Source organism: Peromyscus californicus, unplaced genomic scaffold (assembly GCF_007827085.1).
Source record: "Peromyscus californicus insignis strain IS unplaced genomic scaffold, ASM782708v3 Scaffold_23__1_contigs__length_62951481, whole genome shotgun sequence".
In the NCBI taxonomy this organism is placed as follows: domain Eukaryota; kingdom Metazoa; phylum Chordata; class Mammalia; order Rodentia; family Cricetidae; genus Peromyscus; species Peromyscus californicus.
The window spans coordinates 26,095,007-26,113,070 of NW_026294534.1; the positions used below are offsets into that span (position 1 = coordinate 26,095,007).

Sequence of the window (18,064 nt, forward strand, 5' to 3'; positions counted from 1 at the left end):
TTCCTAGACTCGTTGCCATGACCCACCCTTTGTCCCCATAGCTTGCCTTTCCCTGGAATGGGGAATATAGTTGGGTTAACACATTATGTCAACTTCTGTCACTTAGCAATATGAATTTAAGGTTCCTTTACATCTTCTTTGTGGTTTTATGTTTCTTTTCTTTTTATCACTGAGTAATATTTCTTAGCATTGCCTATGGTAAATACAGTACATCTTCCCTGTGGAGTCTTTAAGAACCATTTCAAGTGATGTGGAAATTATACTCCAAGAGACCTGTGAAATTAAAGAATTATAATTATAATTATAACAGGTTCTGCAGAGGGAGATATGGCATGCTACTGAGGAGCCATGTAGGAGGAGCTCCTGATGAATGGGTTCACCCAAGCAGATGTGGAAGGAAAAGGTCAGGAGAGGAGAGGGAGGCGGAGAGAGGGGGAGAAAAATTGAGGGGGGAAGAAAGGAAAAGAGGAAGGATAGGGCAGGAGAGGAGACGGAAAGGGAGGGAGAAAGGGAGGAAAGAGGGATAAAAGCAGAAGAGGGGGGGAGAAAGGGGGGAGGGCGGAGAACCTAGGCCATAGACAGCATAAAGTGTGAAGGAATTCCCCTAGTGTATTTGAACATCCCTGTGCCACAGATAAAGGAGGGCAAACAAGAATTTGTGTCAGGGAATGGCCTTACCAACCTGGTGCACATGACCACCTAGATCTGGTACTTAGAGTCTGTTTGGGGCCACAGTGGGGCACGCAGAAAAGAAACCCTTAAAATTCACGTACTGTATGGATGTGTCATACTGTTTATTCAGCTGTTGGAGGATATCTTAGTTGCTTCTAAGTTTTGCTAATTATGAATAAAGATGCTATAAATATTTGTGTGTGGGGGTTCTTGTGTGGATATAGTTTCAGCTCACTTGAATAAATTCCAAAGAGCGTGACTGCCAGATTGTATGGGTATGGTTATTTTTATTAATTACTTCTTGACAATTTAATATGTATATATCATGAATTTTGATAACATTCACCTCCATTACTTTTTCGTATCACCTCCCCCTCTTGCTGAACCCCATCTTATTCCCCCTTATGCTTTCATGGCACGTGCGTGTGCGTGTGCGTGTACGTGTGCATGTGCATGTGTGTGTGCGTGTGCGTGTGTGTGTGTCTGCATGAGCATGCGTGTGGAGTTATTTAACAGAGCACAGACAACTCTCCAGTAGTTACACCGCTCTCCCTTCCCTGGCAACTATTAACTGTCAATAGTTCCTCAAGGAGGAGTGGAAACTTACCAGCCCCTCCCCCATCCGTGACGGACTATCATTAGGCCCAATGTTATGCAGGTAACCACAGCTGCCGTGAGTTCAAGAGAGAACAGCCATCCATATCTAGAAGACAGCTTTCTACAGTACTCCTCCCTATCTTCTGGCTCTTACACTCTTCTTTATTTGTCTGCTACGAAGGACTACATTTTGTAAAACATTCCCAGACAACTGTTTTACATTCTCAGCAACACTGGGGTGGGAGTGGGGGATTCTCTGACTTTGTGTGCTCACCAGAACTTAATGCTATTTGTGCTTTGGCTTTGGCTACTCTGTGGGTATGTGTTTAACCACATCGTTTTAACTTATAATTATTTAATGATATGTGAGGTGGGCATCCCTTTATGTGCTTATTTGCTGTTTGAATGGTTTTTGTGTGTGTGCCAACTGTCCATGTAGATCTTTCGCTCATTTTTAAATTAGACATGTCTTAGTTTGTGTTCTATCACTGTGAAGAGACACCATGACCACAGCAGCTCTTACAAAGGAAAACATTTAACTGGAGCTTGCTTATAGTTTTGGAGGTTTAGTCTGTTATCATCATAGTGAAGAGCATAGCAGCATGTGGGCAGACATTATGGTGCTGGAGAAGTTGAGAGTTCTATATATGGATCTCCTGGCAGTGGGAAGAGAGAGAGACACTGGGCCTGGCTTAAGCTTTTGAAACCCCAAAGCCCACTTCCAGTGACATACTTCCTTCAACGAGGCCACACCTACTCCAACAAGGCCACACTTACTCCAAGGCCACACCTCCTAACCTCTCTCAAGTAGTACCAGTCCCTAATGATCAAGCATTTGAATCCATGAGCCTATGGAGGCAAAAACTATCACAATTGTTTATTATCTTATTGTCATGCTTTAAGAATTATCTGTATGTTTTTGATGAATCCTTAATCAAATATTTGTTTTGGGATAATTTTCTGAGAGTTTATGGTTTTCCTAGTAGTGTCTCAATAGAGCAGGTTTGAAGAAAGTCCAACTTAATAGTTTTAAAAAAAACATCATTTTATGTTACATCTAAAAATGTATTATACAACTCAAATTCCCCTATGTTTTCTCTTATGTTTTGTGCAGTTTTATATTTAGTTGCATGGGCAGGTCACTTTTGTGAGTTGTATAAGGTCATTATCAATTTTTGTATGTATATTAGATGTCCAGTTGACCCAGCAGCATTTGTCAATTAAAAAACGAAAAAAAAAAAAAGAAAGGAAACCATAGCTATGATTTCTCCATTAAACCTTTGCCCCTTGGTCAAAGATTAGTTGGTCATGGTTATGTGGGTCGGTTTCTGGGCTTTCCATTCCATTTCATTCGTCTGTGTGTTTGCCCCTCCACTACCATTCTGCTGAGTGCTGTAGCTGTGTTGTGTAGCAAGTGTCCAGGCTGGTCATTTCAGTTCTTCAGCTGTGTTCTTCACTTTCAGTACTCTGTTGGCTCTTCTGGGCCTTTCAGAATTTATGTGTTGATTTGTGAAATAACTTGCTAGTATTTTTACTTGTGTGGCATTGACTATATAGTCATATTTGGGGGGAGCAGACATCTGAGACCTCCTGTCCTTATGTGTGGAATCTCTTCTAGATGTTTAGATCTTAGATTTCTTTCATCAGAATGTTGCATATAGATCTTGTACATATTTGATTAGGTTCATCACCAAATCTCTTGCTTACTTGGTGTTAACATACATCACGTTCTGTTTGGTTTCAAGATCCACTTGTCCACTGCTGGTGTGTAGGAAGGTGACCGACTTCTACGCTAGTCATGCATGAGGCTGCCTTGCAGTCCACACTTCCATGATTTTACTCTTCAATTGTTTGGGGGAAGTTCCTGCATAATCTATGCCATTTGAACACAGAGACTTTTATTTATTACTTCTTAATACATGTACCATTGGCTTTTCTTCTAGTCTTTCTGCATTAGTTGGGACTTCCAGGGTGATGTTGAATGGTAGGAGTGAGCAGCCTTCCGTGTTCTTAATTTGAATTGGAAAGTTCCTAGTTTATTACTATTATTATCATGTTAGATGTTGGCTTTGATTCCTAGTAGTTTTTAAAACCCAGTTAAGGAACTTCCTGTTTATTCATAGTTTCGTGAGAGTTTTTATTATGAATAGGTGTTATTTTTTTATTGAATGCCTTTTCTGCATCTGTTAACACAATTATTTGATTTTTTTTTCGCTTTAGTGTATTGGTGTAATGGACCACATTAATTGATATTTGAACAATGAGCCGGTTTTACATACCTGGGCTCAATCCTACTTGGTCATGCTGTGCAATTCTCTTGACTCACTACAGGATTCAACATGTTAACATATTATAATTCTTTTTATGGGGAAGAGCACAAATGCAGTCCTCCCACTACCACAAATGATGCAGTTAAGTTTTCCATGTTTGGGGAAATGGCAGGGGTCAGCACATCCGGATGGCAATGGATAAGCCTCGCCCTAGGAAAGCCCATCGGACTCTGAAATTTCTGTTTTGGAAGACAAATGATTTTTGATTCAATTTAATACATATGGAGCTGTTCAGATTCTCTGCCTTTGTGTGTAAGCTTTGTCAGATTATGTCATTCAGGGTTCTCTTAGGCTGTCAAGTACCGTGTGTGTGTGTGTGTGTGTGTGTGTGTGTGTGTGTGTGTGTGTATGTGTGTGTGCAATGTTTATATATTACACATAAATATATTTATTATAAATTATGAATGTAATATATTTACATATTTCAATGCTCATGAGCTCTGAAATGAGGTTCCTTGTTTTAGTCTGGATATTAGTGTTCTCTCACTTTTTTAAAAACGGTAAAATAATGAAGACGCAAGTTTTCCTGTGTTACTTAGAAGTATGTTGCCCAGTTGCTAAGTTGCCAAAGCCATTCCGGCCTGGTAGCAGACTTCACATGATTTCTATTCTTTACATTTCAAGGCATATTTTGCAGCTCAAGACATGATTTCTCTTGATGAACGACCCATTTTATGTGAGTTTGAGAAGAGTGTGTATTCTGTTGTTGGATGTAATAGTCTGAAGATGCCAATTATATCCACTTGACTGATGGTGGTACTCACTTCAATTATGACCTTAATGATTTTCTGCCTACTGGATCTGTCAGTTACTGATCGGAGGGGCTTAAAGTCTCTAACGGCCAGAGTTGGCTCATCTCTTCCTCCAGGCAGCTCTTTCAGTGTTTGCCTTGGTTTCATTCTATCCTATTTTGACACTCTGTTTTTAGGTGCATAAATTAGGGATTGTTTTATCTTTTTGGAGAATTAACCCTTTTGCTATTATATAATGTCTCCTTGTCTCTGATAGTTATTCTTGTTCTGAAGTCTACTTTGGAGCTAAAATGGCACTCTAGACATATTTTAATTAATGCTAACAAGGCCATATCTTTCTTTATTCTTTCCTTATTTTTTTTTTAAAAAAATTAAATTAATCTTAACTGATACACACACACATTGTGCATATTGTGGTGGGGATGTAGCTCAGTGGTAGAGTACTTGCTTAGCATGTGTGAAGGTTCTGGACTCAATTCCCAGGAGTCCAAAAGTTGTGCGTAACTGTGGGGTGCCATACGATGTTTTGATAGTTTTGCTGGATATAGAATTCTAGATTGGTGGTGTTTTCCTTTTCACATTCTAAATGTTTTGTTCTGCTTCACCTTTGCGTAGTTTCCGAAGAGAAGTCTGATTATGTTCCTGTCATTTCCCTGTTCTTCCAAGTCTGATCATGTTCCTGTCATTTCCCCATCCATCCCACATAGTTTCCTCCCCAGTTTTCTCTGTTTTTTGTATGATACAGTTTGCATATGCTATGCTTAGGCATAGGTGTTTTGGTATTTACACGGCCTGGGTGTTCTCTGAGCTTCTTGGACCCGTGGTTTGGTATCTATGACTACATTTGGAAGCCCAGTCATTATTGCTTCAGGTACTCCCTTCTCTCCTCACCCCTTACCTTTGTGTGGTCTCCTTCTGCCCTCCCACAATTGTTCCACGGGTTTTAGAGATTGTGTTGTCTCTTTCGCCATTTTTCTTTCTCTTTGCATTTCAGTTTTAGAACTTCCTGTTGTCATTCCTTCAAGCTCCTGGAGTCTTTCCTCAGCTGCAGTCATTCTGTGGGTGAGCCATATTGAACTTATTGAAGGCATTTACATAAGTTACTATTTACCGCTGTGATGAGACACCAGGGCCAAGGCAATGTACAGAAACAAAGGATTTATTTGGGGTTATGATGACAGAGGGATAGGAGCCCATGGCAGTGGACATGGCAGCAGGTAGCAGGCGTGGTGACAGGGCAGGATGTGGAGGGCTCACATCTTTAACAAGCGGGAGTAGAGAAAGAGAACTGACCATAGCTTTGGCTTTTTACTCTTTCAAACATAACATACTAGTAACACACTTCCTCAACAGGGACACACCTCCTCAACCTCCCCAAACAGCACCACCTACTGAGGTGTTCAAATGTTCAAGACTATGAGGGGACATCTTGTTTAAACCACCTGTATGCTCCGTTTTTAAATTTTTTTTTCTATTTCTTGCTTTTTCCTTCAATGTTTAGATTTCCCCCATTCGAGTGCTTATATAAGTTAACCATCCCTGTATGCTGTTCCTTTTTTCCTTTAGCATATTAATTATAGTTTTAAACTTTCAGTCACATTCTGAAGGCCCACTACACTGTGTCTGGATATGGATGGAGACGTTGGCTCTGTTTCTTCAGTCTGTATGTTTTGCCTTTTAGTGTGTCCTGTCATTTTTCTTGGTAGCTGCCCCTGATGCATTTGAGTAAGCAGGAACTGAGGTTGGTAAAGGCGAGGCTTTATGTTTACCTGGCTAGGAGTCAGGCTGTCCTGTTTTCTAAAATGATGGGTACCAGGGCTCTGATGTCCTTGCTTTTTTCTCTCATGTCTTTGGTTTTCCCTAGAGACATGTTAAATAGAACTGGGAGTTTGCAGCTCTTTCCTCTGTACCTCCTGACATGATAAGGAACTGTTGATGTGGTGGAGAGGGGGAAGCAGAGGGGAGAATCACAGCTCATGTCCTTGGGATTACGAATAGATTTCGTCTTTTAATAAGTACGTGCCCTGGGCTGTAACCTTGAGGCATGCTTCTTAGTTTTCCTCCCTTAGGTGAGTTTGTTAGTCAGTTTCTGATGCTGTGATTAAATACTCGAGAGAGAATCAACTAAAAAGGAAGAAAGGTTGCAGTTCAGGTCACCTGAACCAGTTGCTTTGGAGACCATGGCGGCTGTGTATCTCATGGCAGTGGGATGTGTGGTGGAGGAAGTCTTTACCACCAGATGTTAAACTAAGACATGAAGAAGAGGAACTGAACTCCCAGAAACCCCTCAAGGGTATGCTCCCAATTGCCTAACTTCCTTCCAGTGAACTTCACCTCTTTAGAGTCCCATCACCTCCCTCTAGTACCAAGGTTGGTGATCAAGCCTGGAGCACATGGCTCTTTGGGGGGAACATTTAAGATCTAAATCAAAACAACGAAGCAAGAAGATAAGAGGTGGTTCTATTTAGGTACTTCCCATGCCCCAGTGGAAGGCTAGGGATGGTTGGAGATGAGCATTTCCCTTTTTGAGGACCAGTTAGTTTCTAAGAGAACCCCAACAAGCTAGGTTCTGGCAAGATGTTTTCTGTTGAGGGACTTTATTAAGAAGACAAGAGTTCTTGGGGTATGCCTATAGGTCAGGGGCATGGGGCGATTTTCTCTGCTATTTATTGTAAGAAACAGGTATCAGTACCTCAGGATACAAAACTTACAAAATGTGGTGATTCCTAAGACTGCCCCTTTCCCCATGGGTTTTAACTCTTAGGTTTGTCTATATGGAGTCTCTAGAAATCAACCAATTAGAATCTCCTTCCTCAGTATTGGTACCATGGACATTTCCTTCCTGGCTTTCTGCTCCAGTAAGGTATAGTTATTAGATATACCTCTTCCGTTTGGAAAGAATTTATTGCTTCTCACTGCTGTGACAAAGCACCTTAGAGAAACAAGGAGAAGAGTTATATAAATATTTCAGGAGGTTTGGTCCATGGTTGCTTGATCCCATGTGTTTGGACTCCTGGGTAACAGGAGCATCTGATGGAGGGAAGCTGCTCACCTTGTGGCTGGCAGGAAGCAGCCAAGACAGGAAAGGACTGAGGATGAGATACTCCCAAGAGTCTACTTCTTCCATCTAGGCTCTGCCTCTTCACTTTTCAGAGTGCCACCATCAGGTATGGACCAGGCATCTAGCACACACCCACAGGGGGCATTTCTGTTCAAACCACAGTACACTGTGACTCCAGTTGTCTGATGAGCAAAGGGAAAGCTGTTGATATTTTTTATTTGTTTAGCTTTATTCTTTGCTTTTTTTTCTTTATTACTACTACTGTTGTTATTATTATTGGGATATAGGCACATGCCCTGCTGTTGAGCTATATCCTTAGTTTGTGACATTTTTCTTATGAGGATGAGAATGACAACTTCCAAGCTCCTTATGTGCTGGACTAGAAACCAGAAGTTCCAGGCTGTAGGGCTTTGTTGTTGTTTGGTTAATTTTCTTTTTGCAGTTTCTAATTGTGTCCAGAAGAATAATTAGTTCACAAAATCTATTACAACACTACTGGAAATCACTTGCCTCGAGAATAGTTTATGTTTTGAAACAATATAGCCCAGGTTGACCTTGAATTTGAGATCATCTTGCTTCAACCTCTGTAGTACTGGAATTACAGGCATGGGCCACCACACCTGGCTTTAAAATTATTAATGGCATATCTATGTTCCATTGTCTATTTAAACCAGTATCTTATTTTGGGTATTATGATTGGTCTACTTTCATGATAATAAATATGGCTTAATAAATATCTTTATTACTAATATCTAGGTTTTTTTTTTTAAATCTGTACTTGTCTAGTATACAAACCTCTCTGGATTTGATACCTAGTTTTCTAGTACCTCCTCATCTCCAGCTAAACACACATACACACACACACTCACAATTATGTGTTCAGATAAGTTCTTTACAAGTTTTCAGGGCTGAAGTGTGAGCATATTTTAAGATTTGTAGGTTGTCCTTCTAAATGCTTGTGTTGTTACATTCCAAAAAGTGTTACATGAGAACACCTCCTTCACCACACTTTGACCCAAAGCATTTTTTTGTATTTACCAATTTAAAAAGATATGACATCATATTTGTGTTATTTGATTACTATTGAGAGTGAATATTTTCACATGTGGCTTTTCTTTCATTTGTTAAGTTCATTTGTTGAAGTGTAGTATATCATTTTGATTTTGGCCTGTTGCTTACAAGTTGTCCAGTTAGAATAACTGTGTTTTGGTTTTGCAGATTTATTTTCTTTATTTGTGCGTACGTGTGTGTGTGTGTGTGTGTGTGTGTGTGTGTGTGTGTGTGTGTGTGTGTGTATGTGTGTGTGTGCACACACGCGCGCACGTGGATGCCCACAGAGGCCGGAAGAGGACATCAGATCACTTGGAACTGGAGTTAAAGTTGGTTGTAAGTCACTTGACATGGTTGCTGGGAACTGAACTCAGGTCATCTGGAAGAGCAGCAAGTGCTCTTAGTCACTGAGCCATCTCTTGGCCCTCGGAAATCACTGTTTTAAAAGTTAAAAGTTCAAACCAGACAAGTCCAGCTAGTTCTATCAGCAGACTTCTCACACCGATGAAGAACAAAAGGCACAGAACTCTGACAGAAGCCTTTTGTGAGCAGTGTAGTACAGCTGCTGAGAATCGATCTCTACTGAACTCAGTGTGGCCTGAAACCCACTCTCCACGAGGACTAAACATGGATTATAAAATATTGGCTGAGAAAGTTCCTTTAGAGTCAGCAAATCCTCTGGTAGTAAGGTAACACTTCAGGCTGTTGCTAGGGAAGAAGTGGGGGGACTCACCTCCAAACAGCCATTTCTAGGGGAGCAGCCTGAGGCCCATCACTGGTCCTCTTCAAGTTGAGAGTAAGACATGTTTACCTTTATGAATTCAGGCTTCTGAGATTCAAGTGGATAACTTTCTAATATTGTGGCAAAAAGTTCCCTGTGGAGTGAACCCAATTTGGGGATACTTCTGGCGACCTGGCGACTATTACCTCTTGGGTCTATACTCTGTTTACCGTGGGAAAACAGTTTACCTGGCTTGTCAGTCTGAGATGTCAACCTCGAGAAATAACAGCGAGAAAGGTTTCAATCTCTATGATGAATTGAAAAGATGCTTCTTCCGGGAGAATGCACCGGAGGTTGCCCCCTGACGTGAATGATTGTCAGCTAGGAAGGACCCATGACTCCCTCCGGAGCAGAGGAATGTATAGTTCTGAGAAGTCAGCAAATAGAAGTGAAAGGTTTTGTGGTCAGGGAAGCATAAGCACACAAACAATACACGGCAGTGTCATATAGGTTGGGGTCTCCAAACACTGCCTTTCTACTTAACTTCCCACCTTGGTAGAAGTTAAGCATGTAAGGAGCTGAGATTGGCATTAGGTGGTGGTCATATACTCATCTGCTCTTTGGGTCAATCCTTCCTGCCTCCTTACCTCCATCCCCCCAGCTTTCATTGGCCAGGCCTCTCTAACCTTTCTTGGACACTTCCTAGTCAAGAAGTTGGAGGCTCACTTCAAGTTTCAAAGTAACCCCAGCAGGTTACTGAACAGGAAGATGGCTTCCCATCTCAAGTTAATAATGTAATCTCAGATGATAGGAAGGTCAGAGGCAAGCCAGCTGAGGAGGACTAATTTACAACTTTCTGAGGTAGATATAAATCACTGTGGCATCATGATTCATTTGACATTTTAAGGCTGAGTCAATTCTCTTTGTCTTTCCCTGAAGCTGCTACGACAGAGGCTACAGCTGCTGGTTGATTTGTCATTTGCTCTAAAAGGTGGTAAAGGATGTGATAGGACCCTGCACCAGGCAAGGGATAAAGGAGGCTAAAGGTGTGACACTCCTGCTGAGGTCGTTTATAATGTGCTGGGTGATTAGGCCAAAGAGGAATTATAGTGGCAGAAATAAAGCCAATAGCATCACATTTTTATGCGTACTTAGTAGGAGGTAGCCAATCGATTTATGTGTGATTTCTTGACTGTGGGGGGATGACTTGCCTCAGACTGTTTCTCTAGTGAAAGGCATGTCAAAAAGTCACTAAGTTCTGCTGGGCCCAAGAGAGAAAGCATAGGGGCCCAGCAGCCTATGTCCAGTGGAAATAAACTATGAACTCACATGCAAGGCAAGTGTACATTTTACACATTTTTTTGGTAGCCATATTAAACAAAGAAAAAAGAAACAAGTATGTTATTTTAAACACACATTTAACAACCACATTTATCAAAGTTATCATTTCAATATAAGAAGTACAAAAACATTAATTCTTTTTGTTATTTTAGGGGGACAAGGCGTTATAAAGCTGAGGCTGCCTTGAATCTGCTGTACAGCTGAGACTCACTGTGAATGCCTGATCCCCACACCTTCCCCTCCAAGTGCTAGCATATAGGCATGTATCACCAAGCCCGGCTAATGCAGAAATTATTTATAAGATCTCTGGCATTCCTTTTTTTTCCACTAAGTCTTCTAAACCTGGTGGGTATTTGTTATTCATAACACAGCACAATTATACCAGCATGATTTTAGGCGCTCAATAGCCACATATGGCTGTCGCTACCAACTTGGAAGGCACAGATCAAGGGGGTGTCTAGCATATTCATTTGAATACCGATTAGTCATTTGAAATGCATTCGACAAAGGTTTGTTGAACGACTATGTTAAACCATAGGTGTCCCTCTTACCTATCAGAGATATATCACAAGACTCTACCGGAAGCTGTAATGCCTATCTGCTGTCTACTGCGGTGATATAACCGATAACACCCTTGGCTAGTAGTGACAAGCGAGTAGACTTCTATACAGCACGAATACACTGGGCAAAGGGATTATTCACATTTTGGTGACATCCTGTGTGGGATGGAACAAGATGATGTAAGATTTCATCATGCTATGGTTTGCAATGTAAACCTCATGAGTTGTTTCTTTCTGGAACTTTCTACTTCATTTTGTCATACTGAAATTGAACCGCAATTACTTTGGAAAGCGCAGCTATCGATAGGGGGGTGGTGACTACTTTGGACACACAGGTTGAATTTTCGAGCTTGTGTTTTGCAAGAAAGAGGGAGAAAAATGTTATAAACAAGTAGTATGTATCAAAGAGTGACAACGACAGAGCATGCAGCAGCCGAGGAAGCAGCTATGGGTTGAAGGTGGTATTGTAGATGGATTAGTCATGACAGACATCTCTGAAGAGGTGACATTCGGGGTCCCTTACACAAAGGGAAGCAAATGCTGATGATTTTGCCATGGAACAAATCAAGAAAACCTTCAAAGACTGACACAATTGGGAATTGATGGCGTGGGATGATGGGGGCAATCAGAGGGCAGGCTAGCTCTTGTTATTTCTAGGAAGAGTGAGCAGGTGGGAAGGAGGAAGTAACCTTCAGGACGGTTATTGAGTCGCCTGCTTTTTAGAAGTTGCAGTTAATGTGCGGGTCACTGGAGGAACACCAAGGAAGCAGGGTAGGATGGGCATGAAGAGGAGAATGGAATTCTGGTTCTTACGTCTTGGGGAGAGCAGGCTTGATGAAGCCTTTGGGGTGTGCAGGAAGTCTTGGGAGAGCTAATGGAGAAAGACTGCTGAGCTCAAACCATGAACTCTGTGCAAAGGTGGATGGATAGAGGCGATTATGCAGTGTTTCCCATAACCTCTACAAGTTCTCTGCTGCACTCATTACCACCACCGAGAGAGAGAGAGAGAGAGAGAGAGAGAGAGAGAGAGAGAGAGAGAGAGAGAGGGAGAAAATAAAGTAAAGGGTTTATTTGGTGGCTTTTGTTGGGCTTGTGGAAGAGATGGGACAGGAGTGATGGAGTGGATGCAGTGATGAAGGCCTGAGGCCTTCAATAGTCAGCTCTTTCTTCAAGGTTGTGGCCCTCACCTCATAGTAGGGAGTATAACGTAGCATCCTTAAAAGCAGTGGAGAAAGGCTTTAAGGGACTACCTTAGTGTTGTAGTGTTGCTGAAGCAATTACTACAAACTCATGGCTTAAAACAATAAAATGTGTCTTCTCACAGTGCTGGAGGGCAGAAGTCTGTCTTTAGTGTGAGCAGGCTGCTGCTCCCTCTCAAGGCTGGTAGGCATTGTATTCCTTGAGCCTTCTAGCGAATGATGGTTTCTGGTGTTCTGTGACTTGTGCCCACCTCACTCCAGTCTCTGCCTCCTCCTTATGTGGCCCCCTCTCGTCTGTCCTCTTCTTCTGTCCTATTCCTGCGCTGACAGCTTTCCAACTGACCTGGATAACAGGATAATTTCACCTTGAGTTTCTTAATTTCATCCACAAGGTCTTTTCCAGAAAGGTCACAGGCTCCTGGGTTGCTCTCTCCAGCTCTGTGGACTATATGCACTCTAGCTTTCTCTCTCTATGGTAAACTTATTCCCTTCAACGGAATCTTGGTGCCCTTAGTCCTGTTGATGGCTGACTTGCTCATCTCCCAGACTGTGTGACTGGGAAATGGGATGGTGAGGAGGGGTGGGCAAAGGAACATCCTGGTATCTGGCTGAATTCTGGGAAAGGCAGAAGAAGGTAGGGTGGGCTCAGGTCTATCAAGGAAAGGACAGCTTCGGATTAAACAGCTGGGCAGTGGGTTGTGGGCTGTTCCCTTCCTCATGTTGTGAGCACGCTCCTGACTCTTGATTAGGGCTCCCAAACTGTTCAGTTTGAAAGAGGTGGAAGATTAAGAAAACACATGCTTTAGGGGAGGGTGGCAAGAAGGGAGATAGGAAAGGGAAAATAAGGCAGAAGACAAGAGCTGAGTCCTTCCTCTGGCTCTCTGTGAAGACAGAATGGGACACCTCCTTTCTTCTCAGAGTTATTTTATGCCTTGTCTTGGTCTTTGCTTCTTTTCCCAAAAGTGGAAAAAAGACCCAGGAACTCAGAGGTGGAGGCGGTACATTTGAGAGGAAAGTGTCCAGGCATACTGTATACTTCTGGCAAATAAATCCAGCAAGAGGGAAGAGTTCTTGTCTAGTGCCCTCTATAGGTGAGTGTGAATAGCAGCTCTCAGCAGAAACAGTCCTGTGAAATCCCTAACACACCATCCACACACACCAGGGCCCATTTGAATATCAAAGGAGGCAAAGCGATGTTTGTTCTGGGGGAGGGTTTTGACATATCACTTCATGTCATGATGAGCCTAGAGAAGGAGTTTTTCAGGAATGGAAGAGTGAGTCTTACAGATTCAACCCTATAATGCACTTGTACGAATCCTAGCCGGGGAATACTCTGGTGAACTCTTCAGTCCTATCATGGAGGGTAGGGTCAAGAACCCAGACATTGGCTTTCTGAAGTTGGGTGATCGACATATCTGAGAAAGCAAGGCTTCCTAGGGAGAGGCCAAGAACCATTCCATTCAAAGCCAAGGTCTCCACCCCAATGACATATTTTAAGGAAGTGTTTTGTCTGCCAGAGGGAAGGATGAAATGGATACTTCCCACAGGTCTAAGATGGCTGAGTCATAGTGTCTGTCAAAGCACAAATCCTCAAGTGCTTTTTTAGTCCTTTTGTTGGAATTTCAGAGGTTTAGAAGGAAATCTTTCAGCACCCCATCCTGAGGGAAGACGCAGTTTTAGCTCTGCTACTTTTTAAACTTCTGTCAGAGAAAAGAGAAATCCTGCTATTCCAGAGGACATCAGTGACTCTGACGTTTGAATTCATAGCCATGGCTCTATGCATGTAGTCATGATTCCAGAATGTAAAATGTCTAAACCAAGCTAAGGAGGCAAGATGCACTTGGGGTCAGGTTCTGGATCTTCCTTCTACATACGCTGATCTGGACAGAAAGTTAGCAGCAGAAGCCATCTTCCATGTCCCACAGGCTATAGAGTGGCCTAGTTCTCTCCTTAAATACAACCTCCAGGTAATATGGAACATGAAGGGATTAAGATGTCTGCGGGAGACAGACTATAGAACTCATGCTCTGCCTTGGAAGAAAGGGTTGTGGGGGACAGATATTAAGGGTTCCTTGGGTTTTGTGGATTAAATGAGTCAGCCTATGTGATGCCCCACATGGTGTCAAGTGGGTTTTATGTCCCACTGAGTACTGCTTCTGCTTATTACCCCACTTCCGGTTTCTATGTTGATGCAACTTTAAATGCACCCAGGGTGAGCGCATGCAGGGACTTTCCCACAGGCCTTGCCTCTCTTCCCATAGTTTCACAGGTATTGTTTGGGGGCCTTTGACCAGAAAAGAATGGTTTCAGGAAAGCAGATCTGCTATTCACTGATCTTGGAAGAGAAGGACATTTATTCTGTTTTCTCACTCATCTGAGTAGGTCTCTCTAGCCCCAGATACTCTAGCCCTACAGTCATCTGGCTTCCCTCTGGGCTCAGATGTTTCCCTGGCTCACAGAAGATACACGCTCTTCACTAATTCATTGGTTCTCCCCAAGTCTCTTCAGTGACTCTACAATGTCTAATTAGATCAAGCAAGAAGATTCTCGCAGCTCTGAAATGCCTCCATTCTAACATCTGGGTTGACTTGGGGATGCCATTCATAACGAGCACTGTGCTTTCTGCTGGCACTCCGAGGTTCTGCCTTACCGGTGAGCACAGATGAGACGTGATGTGGTGTGGTGGCAGTGCACTTCTGTCGAGTTCTGAGGGCTCTGTGCTGAGTAGGTTCTGTTATCGACCGGAGACTAACTACAGTCTTCATTAAGAACAAAATCGCAGAGTAGGTGTCAGAAACAGAACAGGAGGAGTGCGCGGATCAATTAGAAATGAGCCAGCCCATCGATTCATGCATAACTTGAGGAATGGTGGGCCGTCAGGCTATTTCATCTCTTTCTTAAGCCTGAGTTAATTGGCACTTGTGACTAGTATTAAGAATTTCACAGGCAAAAAAAGACCTATCGCATTTTATATCTGGATGTGAATTCAAATAGGCTAAGTGTGAGCATGAACTTACTGAACAAAACGACAAAAACCTCAGGATTCTGGATTGCATTTTGTACAAGGGACAAGAGCACAAAGAGTAATAGTCCCCGGATGCTTTTGTAGCATTGACAGTCACCTAGAGACACATGTGGATGTGGTTCTGGACTCTGTGCAGTATCACTAAAGAAGAAGACTCTAGAATAAATACTCTCCAGACCTTGCCTGCATCTGTGACATACATAACCAGCAAAGATACAGGGTTAGCTGTAAGATTTTTAAAAAATAGTTTATTATTTTAAATTATGTTTATGTGTGTGTCTGCAGAGGCCACCTGATATGTGTTCTGGGAACTGAACTCAGGCCCTCTGAAAAAGCAATAAATGAGCCGGGTGGTGGTGGAACCCGCCTTTAATCCCAGCACTCGGGAGGCAGAGCCAGGCGGATCTCTGTGATTTCAAGGCCATCCTGGGCTACAGAGTGAGTTCCAGGATAGGTGCAAAGCTACACAGTGAAACCCTGTCTCGAACCCCTCCCCCCCAAAAAAACCCAATACATGCTCTTAATGGTTGAGCCATCTCTACAGTCCCTTGAACTGTTTTATTTGATGGTTTCCATGGATTCTGTTTCAAAATCCTTGATAAGTTTGAAAGCACAAGTTGTTGCTGTGTGTTGCCCTTGTTTCTGATAATGAACAGATCCTGCATCTAGGAACTTTGGTTTGTTGATCTACAGGCAAAGAGTTTGTAGATGGCGCTTGGATGAAAGGTCGGGCCAGAGTTGGATTTGGGAATGGAGAGACTAGAACCATGGGGACAAGGGCTTCAAGGCAAGAGAAATTCCTTGATGGGAAAACTGGACAGAAGTCAAATATTCAAAAGAGATTCAAAATGTTCACTATGGCGTATCTGACGGAAAGCTCTCCTGGATTCCCTAAGCGTTCTTTACCAAACCAGAACTGACACTGCTGTGGAATGAGTGAACTTTCTGGCGAGTGGGAAAGTTTCTGAGGCTTGCAGTAAGTTGGGAAGAGAAGCCCACGTGGGAATTACAGGTAGACCACTGTGGACACAACTGAGGGCCTGGGGGATCTTGTTTAATGGGTTTACCCATGCATACACAAACAGAGCTACAGAGACCCTTATAGTGTGGGGTATATTTGGTCCATTAATCTTTCTATAGCTGAGTGCATGCCATTCAGTTTCAGCCATATGCAGCAGATGTGACAGCCAATGTCATGGCGGATAATTACACTGTTAACATCCTTACCAGACTAAGAAGATACCTTGCTTTCAGCTTTACTGTCGTCAGGGGAGCGTGTGATTAAAAACGCACCAGCCAAATGACCACGCTCCCTGATGTTCTGGCTGCAGAGTTACTTGATATCTCTTGAGGTCAATGGCCTTCTAGGGTTGTAAGGTCTGTCCCATATTGAGACGCCATCTGCGTCACCAGCATCCCGAGGCTGGGCCCCGTGAACTTGCTTTAAGGAGGAACTCGGGCACCTGGATCAGAGGAGAAGCTATTTTTGCTCCATCTCGGCTGAACCAGATCCTATCTCAGATTGCATTAAAGGAACTGTCTCCTTCCTTTTTCCTTTGTTGCTAAGGAATAGCTTTTCCTCCCAGATTGGTTTTTCTTTCCTTGAAGAAGTCCCAACCTACACACTGCTTGGTAGTAATTTAAAGGGAGCCAAAGAGCCGTGGGTCCTATTAGAGGCACAAAGCAACCCACTAAGAATTATTAAGGGTCGCCGGGGTCTATCTTTTAACTAAACACGGAGTGCTATTTTAGAACAAAGGAGGCTTTTCCTCCTTGGCAAACATGGCTCCACTGTTCAGTTTTCCCAATTATGGGCTGCACTGCCCCCTGCTCTTGGGCCTGCTGATCAACCTTTTTATTAGTCTCGCTACCTCTTGCCCAGGGCTTCTGGTTGAATGCAGGCATTGCTAGAGTGGGGTGGGGAGGGAGGGGGTGGGCATGCTTTCATAGAAGCGTACTTCCCACCCTGATCTATGCATCAAGAATTAGATTGACCTGCTTACTTGCTGTGGAACAAAATGAATTAAGTGGTGGCCCCTCCAGATCTGGTCTCTCTCTGTGTGTGCACGTGTTCACATGTGGTGTTTCCATTGTGGATGGGCAGGAAGCTGGGCTGCAGGAGTGTGTGTGTGTGTGTGTGTGGGGGGTGCATATGGCAGGGGGCAGCTGAGCCAGAGTGCAGATGTTGCTCCCACACTGGTTCACAGTGGCTGGTTCCTGCCTAGCTTCTCCCAGGATGCTCGAATCCACACTCCAGGCCATTGTCTGCTCATGTGGCCATAGAGCTCAGAGTGGGTGTAGTTTTATTACCAATCTGGTTTACAAAATTCTATTGTTCAAAGAGCTTGCTAGATGGGAGCTGCATGTTGGCAGGAACCCATGAGAGAGCTTTGGTGACTCCAGCTTACCCTGCTCATTCTCTCAGCCAGCTCACAGCACCCAATTGGCCCTAGGTGGGCAATGCCCTTTACCTGATCCCTGTGTACTGCCAGTAACACAAACTGGTTTCTCTTATTGCTTGGCATCCAGCACACATGCAGCCATTACTGAAGCTTTTCAGATGTTTGCTGAAGAAGGGGAGTCAATTATGACATTCAGCTTGCTGAATGAAGATGTCAAGGTTATTCTCCAAGTTATGCGGTTGAGACAAGTTTTTGGTTGTGTGTTTTTAATGTTCATGTATATTCTAATGGCTTTTTTCCCTCTCTCATACATAAACCTGTTCATCTTTCAGGATTTCAGGACTCTGGAAGCTC

General features: G+C 43.0%; 1 pseudogene; it reads right to left on the reverse strand.

The window, feature by feature from the left end:
• Positions 1–3,634: 3,634 nt before the first annotated feature.
• LOC128119502 (uncharacterized) lies at positions 3,635–3,784 on the reverse strand (annotated as a pseudogene).
• Positions 3,785–18,064: the final 14,280 nt, after the last annotated feature.